Below are 13,688 nucleotides of genomic sequence, written 5' to 3' on the forward strand. Positions count from 1 at the left end.
TCCTTAATATCAGTTTACTGCAGAACTCTAGAACATATCCTGCGTCTGAATATAATAAATTTCCTAGAGGTCAAAAATCTTATGTCCATGAATCAGCATGGTTTTAGGAAGCAACACTTGTGTGAAACTTTGCTTGCCCTTTCTCACGTGATGTACTGTGAACTATGGATATAGAGCAACCCAAAGTTTGCATCCTACATTGCTGACAAGCATTTGACACAGTACACCGCTGCAGACTGTTAATGAACACACAACATAATGGTCAGTAGTTCAAATTATTTCATTTTCTCCAATACTAAATCCAGATTGGTTAAAAGCCCTCAGGTTTGCAGCCAGGTGGCAGAGTTAAAACACTGCAACATTTTGGCAAGTGTCATACTCATCATCTTCTGATGGAGTGTCAAGATCTGCAGATGCTGTGATATTTATTCTAGTGCAATGCCCCTTCCAACTGCCTATTGGTGGCTGTTTACTGGCTGGCTGGGTTTAGGGGATGGGTTTAGGCTGCAGTGGAGGAGGTAGTGGGTGCTCTGTTTGCAACTTGGTATAGGCATTACAGTCATGTCTTATGGGTTGGACAGTGCTGGTCACACACTCATTGTATTGCCACTAACACCAGATTCCATGCCACACTTAGTTGGTATCCTTCACCTCTGTTGACAAGATTGTTATGAACTGGTATTTCATTGGATTCCTTTATAATTCTGTTCCAATAGCCAGTTGCTTGGCAAAGCATCTTGGTGTGGTCTTCCTTGCTTCTGTACACCACTATCATTGATTTTAGTTCAAATGGCTCTGAGCACTATGAGACTCAACATCTTAGGTCATAAGTCCCCTAGAACTTAGAACTACTTAAACCTAACTAACCTATGGACATCACAAACATCCATGCCCGAGGCAGTATTCGAACCTGTGACCGTAGCGGTCATGCGGTTCCGACTGCAGCACCAGAACCGCACGGCCACCGCAGCCGGCATTGATTTTAGTGTCAGTGCCAGTTGCATGTACCTGATGCATTCCTTGCACTGTTTCAAAATACAGCATTGCGTCCGCACGGATCCCCCCATCAGAGATTCAAGTCCTCCCTCGGGCATGGGTGTATGTGTCATCATTAGCATAAGTTAGTTGAAGTTAGGTTAAGTAGTGTGTAAGCTTATGGACTGATGACCTCAGCAGTTTGGTCCCATAAGCCCTTACCACAAATTTCCAAAATATTTATGGCATTGCATTTGCCCAATTTACTCTTGGCTGTGCTCACAGATGGTGCTTCATATCCCTGGTACTTTCATGTTTGGTGGGTCTTTTTCAGAGCCAAACCACTCCTTTGTCTTCAGTGGTGGTCAGTAGATGGATTGCATGTTCAATTTTTTGAGTAACCTTACAGTTTTGTCTGAGAGTGGAGCCAGGTGTGGAAGGCAAGTGAGTCTCTTGTCTTCTTCTTCCTGGTTTCCAGCATCTTGTCTGTTCTTGAATGTCCTATTAAGATGCACTTCACTGTACTCATTTTTGCAGAATACTTCCATCAAGTGTTGTAGTTCATCCAGGAGGCTTTGTTTATCACAGATGAGATGAGCCCTCTGTACCAGGGTGTTCAGCATTGTCAGCCATTGCACTGGATGACCACAGTTTGTTGCATGCACGTGCAGGTCTCCATGTGACTTCTTCCTATATAGTGAATGGCCTAGTGCAAATCCTGCATTTTTCCTTATTAGTATGTCCAGGAAAAGGAGACAACCATTCTTCTCTATTTCCACAGTAAAAAACAATATTATAATGGGTGCTGTTAAGCTGGTCCAGAAACTCATTCAATGTCTGTCTACTGTGTTCCCATATCACAAAAGTATCATCAACATAGTGAAAGTGTTCCATACAGAGCTTTGTGATCCCTGGAAACAGTAGGGATGCCATGGACACTCCATCCATCTGTTCATAAAATGCTCCAGTGCATAGCCAATTTTATGATTATAGTCTTTGGTGCATATCAGCACAATTCCAGTTTCTTTGTCTGCTGGAAGAACCATAGCCTCAACATTATCTCACAGTGACTGGGTGGCCTCCCATTCTGCCACCATCATTTTCAGTTTTGGAAGGCAGGATTTGCCAATTATCCTACAGGTTCCCTGCCAGATCTCCTCTGCTTCTTCCTTTGGCAGGCCTCAGATTGCTTCCTCCATACTGCTAAAAATTTCCCATTTCACTATGGTCTGCTTGCCCTTTTCTCACACAGTATACTGTGGACTATGGATGAAGGGCAATAGGCAAAGTCCATATCCTTAAATTTCCAAAAAGCATTTGACATAATATCCCACTGCAGACTGGTAATGAAGGAATGAGCATACAGAATAGGCTCCCAGATATGTGAGTGGTTCAAAGACTCCTTAAGTAATAGAAGACAATATGTTGTCCTCAATGGCAAGTGTCCATCAGAGATGAGGGTACCATTGAAAGTGTCCCAGGGAAGTGGGATAGGACCTCTATTATTTCCTACATACATTAATGATTTGGCCAAAGGGTGGGCAGCAGTCTATGGTTTTTTGCTGATGATGCTGTGGTATAAGGGAATTGTCAAAGACAAGTGACTGTAGGATGATACAAGATGACTTAGACAAAATTTCTAGTTGGTGTGACAAATGGCAGTTCGCTCTAAACATTAAAAATGGAAGTTAATGCAGATGAGTGGGAAAAACAAACCCATAATGTTCAGATATAGCATTAGTACTGCCTACTTGACACAGTTACATCATTTAAATTTCTGGGCATAATGTTGCCAAGCGATATGAAATGGAATGAGCATTTGAGGATTGTGGTGGGGAAGGTGAATGGTTGACTTCAGTTTATTGGTAGAATTTCAGGAAAGTGTGAGTTATCTGTAAAAGAGACTGCATGTAGGATGCCAGTGTGAACTATTCTTGAGTAATTCTTGTTTGTTTGGGAAATGCGCCAGGTTGGATTAAAGTAAGACATCAAAACAATTCAGAGGTGGGCTGCTAGATTTGTTACCAGATGGTTTGAACAACATGCAAGTGTTACGGAGATGCTTTGGAAACTCAAATGGAAATACCTGGAGGGGAGGTGATGCTCTTTTTGAGGAACACTACTAAGAAAATTTAGAGAATCAGCATTTGAAGCTGACTGTAGAATTAAAGTACTACCATCAACATAGAATTTGTGTAAGGACCACTAATATAAGATGTAAACAATGTAGGAAAATATAGATTGCTGCTTACCATACTTTCCTACATTTTTGATATTCCTACATGGAGTTTCCACTCTTTGAAAATACACTCCTGGAAATGGAAAAAAGAGCACATTGACACCGGTGTGTCAGACCCACCATACTTGCTCCAGACACTGCGAGAGGGCTGTACAAGCAGTGATCACATGCACGGCACAGCGGACACACACCAGGAACCGCGGTGTTGGCCGTCGAATGGCGCTAGCTGCGCAGCATTTGTGCACCGCCGCCGTCAGTGTCAGCCAGTTTGCCGTGGCATACGGAGCTCCATCGCAGTCTTTAACACTGGTAGCATGCCGCGACAGCGTGGACGTGAACCGTATGTGCAGTTGACGGACTTTGAGCGAGGGCGTATAGTGGGCATGCGGGAGGCCGGGTGGACGTACCACCGAATTGCTCAACACGTGGGGCGTGAGGTCTCCACAGTACATCGATGTTGTCGCCAGTGGTCGGCGGAAGCTGCACGTGCCCGTCGACCTGGGACCGGACCGCAGCGATGCACGGATGCACGCCAAGACTGTAGGATCGTACGCAGTGCCGTAGGGGACCGCACCGCCACTTCCCAGCAAATTAAGGACACTGTTGCTCCTGGGGTATCGGCGAGGACCATTTGTAACCATCTCCATGAAGCTGGGCTACGGTCCCGCACACCGTTAGGCCGTCTTCCGCTCACGCCCCAACATCGTGCAGCCCGCCTCCAGTGGTGTGCGACAGGCGTGAATGGAGGGACGAATGGAGACGTGTCGTCTTCAGCGATTAGACTCGCTTCTGCCTTGGTGCCAATGATGGTCGTATGCGTGTTCGGCGCCGTGCAGGTGAGCGCCACAATCAGGACTGCATACGACCGAGGCACACAGGGCCAACACCCGGCATCATGGTGTGGGGAGTGATCTCCTACACTGGCCGTACACCTCTGGTGATCGTCGAGGGGACACTGAATAGTGCACGGTACATCCAAACCGTCATCGTTCTACCATTCCTAGACCGGCAAGGGAACTTGCTGTTCCAACAGGACAATGCACGTCTGCATGTATCCCGTGCCACCCAACGTGCTCTAGAAGGTGTAAGTCAACTACCCTGGCCAGCAAGATCTCCGGATCTGTCCCCCATTGAGCATGTTTGGGACTGGATGAAGCGTCGTCTCACGCGGTCTGCATGTCCAGCAAGAACGCTGGTCCAACTGAGGCACCAGGTGGAAATGGCATGGCAAGCCGTTCCACAGGACTATATCCAGCATCTCTATGATTGTCTCCATGGGAGAATAGCAGCCTGCATTGCTGCGAAAGGTGGATATACACTGTACTAGTGCCGACATTGTGCATGCTCTGTTGCCTGTGTCTATGTGCCTGTGGTTCTGTCAGTGTGATCATGTGATGTATCTGACCCCAGGAATGTGTCAATAAATTTTCCCCTTCCTGGGACAATGAATTCATGGTGTTCTTATTTCAATTTCCAGGAGTGTAAGATATGAGAAATTAGTGCTCAGATGGAGGTATGTAGACAGTCATTTTTCCCTTGTTCTATCTACGTGTGGAACAGGAAAGGAAAATACTGTAGTAGTAGGGATTGCCCTCGTCCATGTACTGTACAATGTCTTTCAACATATGTATGTAGATGTAGATGTACATGTACATGAAGCTACTGATGATGCTCTTTATGCTGAAAATGTTGTGGATAATGAAGCAGAACAGATGCATTTGTTTCTGAGGGATGCAGTTTCATCACCACTAGTGCTGGGTTACCTCCTCTATAAGGGTGAAGGAGGAAAAAAAGGAGGAGGGGAAAGCTTTTAGGGCTAAGGATCAAGAATCCTTTCAAGAATGTGGGTCTGGAGATCAGGATGAGGTTCACAACACTTGCAATCTCATAGGTACTGGAGGGAAGAAAAAACATTTTGTAGTTGTAATTGAACACACAACTGAACTCAAAGAGACACTGTTTCAGCCAAAGAACACAGCTGCAAAGGATTCATGCTCACAAGGTTAACCAATCATGAAAGCAGAACCACCTAAATTGTGTAAAACATCATGAAGATGCAATTCACATGAGAAACTTTTCACAAGAAAAGTTAAAGAAAGCATGGAATTGCAAGACATAGTCAATTCATATTTATGAATGTAGGCTCTCCTGGTGTATACTGTTAGTGAAAATCTCTTGAGTTCCCAGTCAGGTATCAGGGTTTAAAAGTGCAATGTTTGACAAGTATCACACTCATCATCTTCTGGCGAAGTGTCAAGATATATGGATGCTCTGTTTGCACTAGTAAAGTGCTCCCCTCCACCTGGATACAGGCTGGATGTTGGATAGGGGAGATTAGGTTGCAGTGGTGGGCATAGCAGATGCTCTGTTCACATCTCTGTGTGGACATTCTGGCCTCATCTTGGAATTGGATGTTGCTGGTCCTGCTCTCATCATACTGCTGCTAACGCTGGATTCCATGTCACACTTAATTGGTATCCTTTGTTTCTGTTGACAAGAATGTTGTGAATTCATATTTCATTGGATTGCTTTGTGGCGGTGTCCCAACAGTGGTTGCTTAGCAAAACACCTTGGTATTCTGGAAGTTGATGGTGCATCTCCCTGTTGGTTGTGCTCTGCTATTACTGATTTTTCTACCTGTCCCAGCTGCACAGGCCTGATGTGCTCCTCACAGCATTTTGAAATGCAGTGCTGCATTTGCCCAACATAATGTTGGGCACATTCACTGGCAGTGCTGTATATTACCTGGTTCATTCATCTATAGTGAGTTTTTCACTGAGCCAAGCTACCTTTTTGGCTTTGGTGGTGGTTATAAGATTATTCAAATTGCCTCACAGTTTTGGCAGCAAGTGGTCCCAGGAATGGAAGACAAGTGAGTCCCTTGCCTGCTTCTTCCTCTTCCCAGTTGCAGCATCTTATCTGTTCTTGAGCGCCCTACTAATCTGCATTTTAGTATACCCACCAGAAATGGACATACCACAAATACACAGCATTGCCTGTAAATGTGGGCAACAGTACATTTGACAAACACAGCATAGTATTTCAAAATGCGAGAAGCACATCAGACATGTGTGACTGTGGGGAAAAAAAAAACCACCCTCATAGCAGAGCATAACTTCAAGGAAGATTTGAATTCCAAAACATCAAGATGCTTTGCTGAGCAGCCAGCTACTGGGACAGCACCATAAAGGAATCCAATGAAATATGGGTTCTCAACAATCTTGTCAACAGAGATGAAGGACACCAACTGTGGCATGGAATCTAGTGTTTGTCGTAATATGATGAGATTGTGACCATCACTGTCCAATGGGCAAGATGTGGGTGGAATGCCTGGACAGAAAGATACAAATGGAGCACTCACAACCCACATCACTCTAGCAGCAGTACACAGTACACAGTGGCCACCTGTAGCCAGGTGTGGAAACACTCCACTAGCATAAATATCACAGAATCCACATACCTCGACACTTTGCCAGAAAATGATGAGTATGATACTTGTCAAAATGCCATGGCATTTTAACACTGCTACCTGGTTGTAAACCTGAGAGTTTTTTATAAATCTGGATTTAGCTGTGAGGAAAACAAAATAATTGGAACTACTGACCAGTATGTCATGAGTAGTAGTAGTTTGGTACTGTATGTGGTTTCAAGAATGTGTTTTTGGCAGAAGCAGCTGGGATACCAAACCATGATGGTTAAATAACCATCTGATAAACAAAATAAGATGCAAAATGTAAGAAATATATAAATGGAACCATTTGCTGTGGAATAATTTGTTAAAGAAATTTGCTGAGAAGGAAGAGTTCATAATTTTATTTTACAGGTTATAACTTGTGGTTCAATGGATGCAAGGGTATGTATAGAAATGAGAGAAGGTGATTGTGTAACCAGTAGTGAATCATGATTAGTGAAATAAGATTAAAGAAGGAAAACTACATGGTAAAAGAGGGGGAGTGTGGAGTATCAGCAGAAGTGAGTGACATTGTTACTGTGAAATATCTGTCGAGAAACTATGGAGATGACAGGATTTGAAAAGATGGTTGTACTAGTTTATAACTGGCAATTTAGTGAAAAAATGTTCCTACAGGAATGAAAGGTGGTCCAGTGGACTGAATCCAGAAAATGATGTTTAAAATTAGGGACAGGGCCAAGGAGCCTTCTGCTTTATGCTAGACTATTATAAGGTTATGTGCATTCTATATAATTGTCAATGTGTAAATATATCTCAAAATTTTTCCAGAAGAACCATAATCAAAATCCAGTGCAGGTTTTCTAAAGGATGGAAACATGTTGTACCACAAAATAATGTGCTTGATATGGCTAAATAAAACTTATACATTATCCTTGGTTGCCACAAGAATCCAGAGAAGTGGGTCAAGCCAGCTATACAAGTTATGCAGTATGGCATGCTGATTCAGCAGAAACTGCTGTACTGGTTATATCATGCTGTCACCAACTGGGATAACCAGAGGTGACAAAGTACTGATACAGCGGAAAGATGGAGCAACTATGGTGCAGGTTGTCTGATTACCTCTCGGCCAGGCTATGATTCTGTAATGACTTCAGTGGAAGAAACCAGAGCTATAGCAAATGAAGCACAAGCCAGGCCCATATAAATATTCCTCATTTTCAGTTAGAATTTTCTCAATCTGCTGGCAACCAGCTATGAGGAAGGTCTGCAGTCTTTATGTCTACTGATCTCCATGGGTCTACATGTCTTCTCACGTGGACTTAAACACTGCTAGCCATGGTGCTGTTATCATGCAGGTTCCAACACTGGGGACTTGGCACTCAGCAACTGGAGGGCCTTGTGGTGGCCTTGGCGGCCTCTAGTTCATGACTGGGTGGGGGCGGGGTGCAGGGTGTGGGGGAAGCAGAGACGCAGCTGCTTACCTCAGGCCACTTGGGTGGGCAGCAAACTTTCCTCTGTCTGTACTGTCTATGTGGGCAGACTCCACTGCTGACAACTGCTCCTGGATGCAGTCTACATTTTTGTTATGCTTGCCCTGGGAACCACTCCCAAGATTGCTAGCAGCTGCTGGGCAGCACGGGTGATGCAGCAAGTTGTCTCAGCAGAATCAGCAGTCTAGTGGTGTCACCTGAGCTGATACCTGTGTTTCTCTTGCTGCCAATTGCCTACAGCTGTGGGTATGTGCTGGCCAGTGCCTAAATCAGCGGGCATATGCTATCAGCACAACTACTGGTGTATACGGAAGAGTAAATGTATGGTTTGCCAATACTATTTCAATTATGTCTCATCAGGCCTCTAGCAGGCACTTACCACACAATTGTTCACCCATGCTCTGGAGTGGTGGTTCACTGACATCACAGCCTCAATCTGCTATCAAAACCATCCACCACAATGGGTAGCCAAACCAGTTGTTACATACTGATGGTATTCTTTTACCAAAAATTCATACACCAAATTGTGCTTGTAGCAAGTGAAGTGTTTATGGTGCAGGTTTATGAATACTTTTTGCACAAATTATTTGATCCTCACATTGGTAATTGTGACACCTACACAGCTGTGTTATTTAGAAAAAAGATGTAGTGAATTTCTGTCCATTGACAACAAAGTAAATGTGAAACTTACAATATTACTTGCAATGAAACAAAACTGACTTAATGATCATACAGACAAGTGCCATATTATATGTATATCATTTGCTATAATCAATGGAGGGAAAATCCAAGACCTTATGGTACTTTAGATGTGTTGCTAAACATCAGTTTGCACTACAGTTTTGAAACATGTAGTATTCTCGAGTGTTATGAAATAATGAATACTTCTGACAGGGATGTCTCAATATGATTCCATATATAGATATTTCCAGAAGTTTTTTGAAGCTGTTTCTCACAAGAAGCTGCTAATAAAACTGTATACCTATAACGTATCATCTCAGTTGTGCAACTGGATTCATGATTTCCTATCAAAAGCATCACAATTCATATTAATTTATGGGAAGTCATCAAGTGAAACACAACTGATATCTGGATTACCAAGGAGCTAATCTATAGAAATGATATCTTTATGAATACCTAGAGAAATATCTGTACAAATGATTTAGGAGACAATCTAAGCAGCTGTCATAGGTTATTTGCCTTTATGATCCAGTAGTCATGAGAATTGCAAAATGGTTTAGACAAGATATCTGTATGATGCAAAAAGTGGCAATTAACCCTAAATGATAAAAGTGTGAAATTATCCACATGAGTGTGTACTATAAGAAAATATTCCAGCAAATTCTAGTTATATGATAAATTATACAAATTTAAAGGCAGAGATAACATTTACAAAATAAATAAATAAATTGGAACCATCACATAGGAAATGTTATGAGGAAGGTAGAGCAAAGACAGAACACTTAGAAAATGCCACAAATTTACAATATTTCTGTGCATTATGGTATTAGTACCAGATAGGAATGATGGAGGTAATTGAAAAAGTTTAAAGAAGGGCAACTCATTTTGCATTTTGGCGAAATAGGGAGGAAGGAGTACTACAGATATGATACATAAGCTGCAGTGGTAATCATCAAAATAAAATCATTTTTCTTTGTTGCAAGATCTTTATAGTGGAATTTCAATCACTAAATTTCTACTCTAAATGGAATAATACTTTGTTGCTTGCCATATATATAGGGAAAGATGAGCATCACAATAAAATAAGAGAAGTCTGAGCTCACATATAAAGATTCAGGTGTTCATTTATCCCACATGCTGTTCAAGAGCAGAACGATCAAGGAATAGTTCAAGAGTGGTTGTTTGAATTGCCTGCCAGGCACTTACATGTGAATTCCAGAGTAGTCATATAGATGCAGATGTAGGTATTGTGATACTAACAACAAAATTTATAAATGTTATCGTATCTTTCCTGTGCTTCTTAGTGACTAAGCTGTGTCCACCTATGGATGCGATTACCTATGTAACAAAACTTGTGCATAAATCATGAAACAGCAGGGAAGAGATTTTTTAGAAACAGCAACTGATTTTATAGGTTGTGACATCTCGTGTTGCACCAGAAAATCAATTGGGGTGTTTTTTAATATTTATTTCTGTTATTGGTTAGATACTTGCTCTTATCCAGTATAGTTATTTCAGTAAGGTATATGTTACCAATACAGTGACAAGTCAAGTACTGACTCTTGTAACTTTCTATATAAAGCACAAGACATTGTGACAACTTTCACATAAAATAAATGAAACTACTCATATTTCTACATAACTATTTACTTTGGCATGGTAATGTTGTCATTCTATAATTTAAACTGTGTCCTTATGTTATGATAAGTTTCGTAATAATCTATTAACTTATTGGAAGTGAAGAAAAATTTTATTACGGACATATTCTAGCTTCATGTCAGAAGGCAATACTAGTAAAACTCTTGTGCATTCTCATGGAAAACAAGATGACAGAACAGTTTGTGGCAATATAATCCATGCAATTATATGTGAACTCAACTGGGTGCTATATTGATGGCAACCATCACTAACAGGATATATTTTATAAGTCAATAGTTTTGCAGCATCAGTCTTATTTCTTTGTGCAAGGCCTCAAACATGAGATTTTCAAGGATAACACAGAAACATGTATATAGTAAACTGGCCATCCATTGGCACTAAAGTCACTGATTTTGATGAAACTTGTTACGGAATAAGAACACAACTGTAAATTGTAAAAAGAAAATGCACCTACACGCCACAACAAACAGACACTTATAATATGCGTGATGTCATTCTTTTGCCCAAAGGCAGTAGTTTGGATGTAAAGTATTTTATTAGCAGTATTGTCCTAAGCAAATTTCTGTGACATTCAGAATATTGTGCAATCATTAGGCACAAATCTGAAGATTTTTAAATGGCTAGAGAAATCAGGTGAGAATTTTGAACAAAAAACTGAATGAATATAACGTTTCACCTATAAGGTTGGAAAGAGGAAACAGAAATATTGGAATAAACTGACTTACATTTGAAGATGACTTTTGTTATATTTTCTGAAAAGATGACAGGTGCTTTAACACAAATTAATCTATTAGAAGAGATAGCTAGTACAACTGAATTAAGAATTTCCGCAGCCCAAATTTTAAACAAACACTAAAAATACACTGCATTTTCTGAAAATAGACATTGCTTAAATACAGAAGCTTAAAATATTTAAATATCTTTGGGAAGTAATCCAAGAAAATGGTTTGGAAAAAGCTGCCATAGAAGAAAGAATATATATAAGATGCGAAGCATATATGGTACAACTAAAGATCTTTACAATAAGAAATGCCTCTCTTTGAAATGCATAAATAATGCATTACAGTATGGTCATGAAGCCAGAATGTCTAAGAGATTGCAAACACTGAACATCAAACTATAATTTTTATAAATTAGAAATATTAGAAAGGTGAATCATTAGCAAAATATAAGGACCAAGAAAAACTATGAAAGGCCTGAAATTATGAAGTAATGATGAAATCTATCAAAACATAGAAAACTTACCAAGCGGGAAAGTGCCGGCAGACAGGCACAATGAACAAAACACACAAACACGCACACAGAATTACTAGCTTTCGCAACCGATGGTTGCTTCTTCAGGAAAGAGGGAAGGAAAGGGAAAGACGAAAGGATGTGGGTTTTACGGGAGAGGGTAAGGAGTCATTCCAATCCCGGGAGCGGAAACACTTCCCTTAGGGGGAAAAAGGACAGGTGTACATTCGCACACACACACATATCCATCCGCACGTACACAGACACAAGTAGACATATGTCTACTTGTCTACTTGTCATTCCAATCCCGGGAGCGGAAACACTTCCCTTAGGGGGAAAAAGGACAGGTGTACATTCGCACACACACACATATCCATCCGCACGTACACAGACACAAGTAGACATATGTCTACTTGTCTACTTGTGTCTGTGTACGTGCGGATGGATATGTGTGTGTGTGCGAGTGTACACCTGTCCTTTTTTCCCCCTAAGGGAAGTCTTTCCGCTCCCGGGATTGGAATGACTCCTTACCCTCTCCCTTAAAACCCACATCCTTTCGTCTTTCCCTTTTTTTCCCTGTTTCCTGAAGAAGCAACCATTGGTTGCGAAAGCTAGTAATTCTGTGTGTGTGTTTGTGTATTTTGTTCATTGTGCCTGTCTGCCGGCGCTTTCCCGCTTGGTAAGTCTTGGAATCTTTGTTTTTAATATATTTTTCCTATGTGGAAGTTTCTTTCTATTTTATTTAAAACATAGAAAACATACCACAAATAATGAGAAAAAAAGAATTGTACTTTTTGGACATTTGTATCAAGTGCAAGACAGCAGATTAACCAAAAACACCTTGAAATATTTGTGGGATAGAAGTTAACAGAAGTTGGATACATAAAATAAAAAAAGGGTTTAGAACATAATACAAAAGCTGATAAAACAACTGACATAAATTTTTAGGGAAAAAGTATTGTATATCAAAGGATTTAAAGGTACCTATGAGAAGGAAAAAGAACTGGTCTTAAGTGGTCAGAAGACAGGAAGAAGAAACATAGCAAGGAGATGAAACAGTACTGCAAAAACAGAAAAGAACAATGAATAGTGAGTTGAAGCTGACACATGATACTCCTTTTGACCCATCTGAGAAAAAAGTACTAAAATAACTGATATTATGGTCTTGTTACAGAGATTTTCTTCAGTGTAAATATTGTTTTTTTCTGGGGATGAGAGCTTCAATATATTCCATTTCTGTTGGTATCAAAGACCATCAACAGCAATTTGTAGCTACTTATTGATCCTAAAATACCACTGGTTAGTAATAGAATGGAGGGAAGGCATGTGCATTGCTTGACAAAAAAGCACCCAGAAAACATGATCAGTTGTTAGTGTAACTTCATACACATATGCATGAACACTGGGTATTTAGAAAATTACAAGTTGTAATTCTCTGTGAAAGGTAGAATGGCCACCAGAGTGTATTAGTGTTGTTTATGTATAGTGTTGTTCCTAGGTCTGAAAGAATGTGAACAGCATTGGATGTTGGATGATCACTGTGAATAACATGGAGACACCCTGCACTCATGTGAGACAGCACTGCCAGCATCTGACAGAGTTTTAAAATGGCCTCATTGTGGGCCCCCACTTGACTGGTTGATCTAATTGTGCAATCTATTGATTTGTGGGGCATTTGGATGTGACAGTGACCCACTGTTCAGCTGTATGAGAATGTGAGGGCAGGCACACTCATTATCAAGGTTATAGTTGACCATGACTGAGCACCACCTGAGAAGACCACTATACTGTGCACCAAACACATCATAACCCCTTTACATTTGCACCTGTCATCTGAGAACAAATAAAAAAACTCCCTGCGACACTATGTGTCTACCCACATGATTAGTTGGAAATAGAAGCAGCCTGACTAGAGAGTTACTGTCTCATACATAGGCTGTCATTAACACCATTACAGAAAAGGCTGTTTCTGGAGTGCTGCAATGTCTGGAAAGCATGG

The sequence above is a fragment of the Schistocerca gregaria genome, chromosome X, assembly GCF_023897955.1.
Source record: "Schistocerca gregaria isolate iqSchGreg1 chromosome X, iqSchGreg1.2, whole genome shotgun sequence".
Taxonomy (NCBI): Eukaryota; Metazoa; Arthropoda; class Insecta; order Orthoptera; family Acrididae; genus Schistocerca; species Schistocerca gregaria.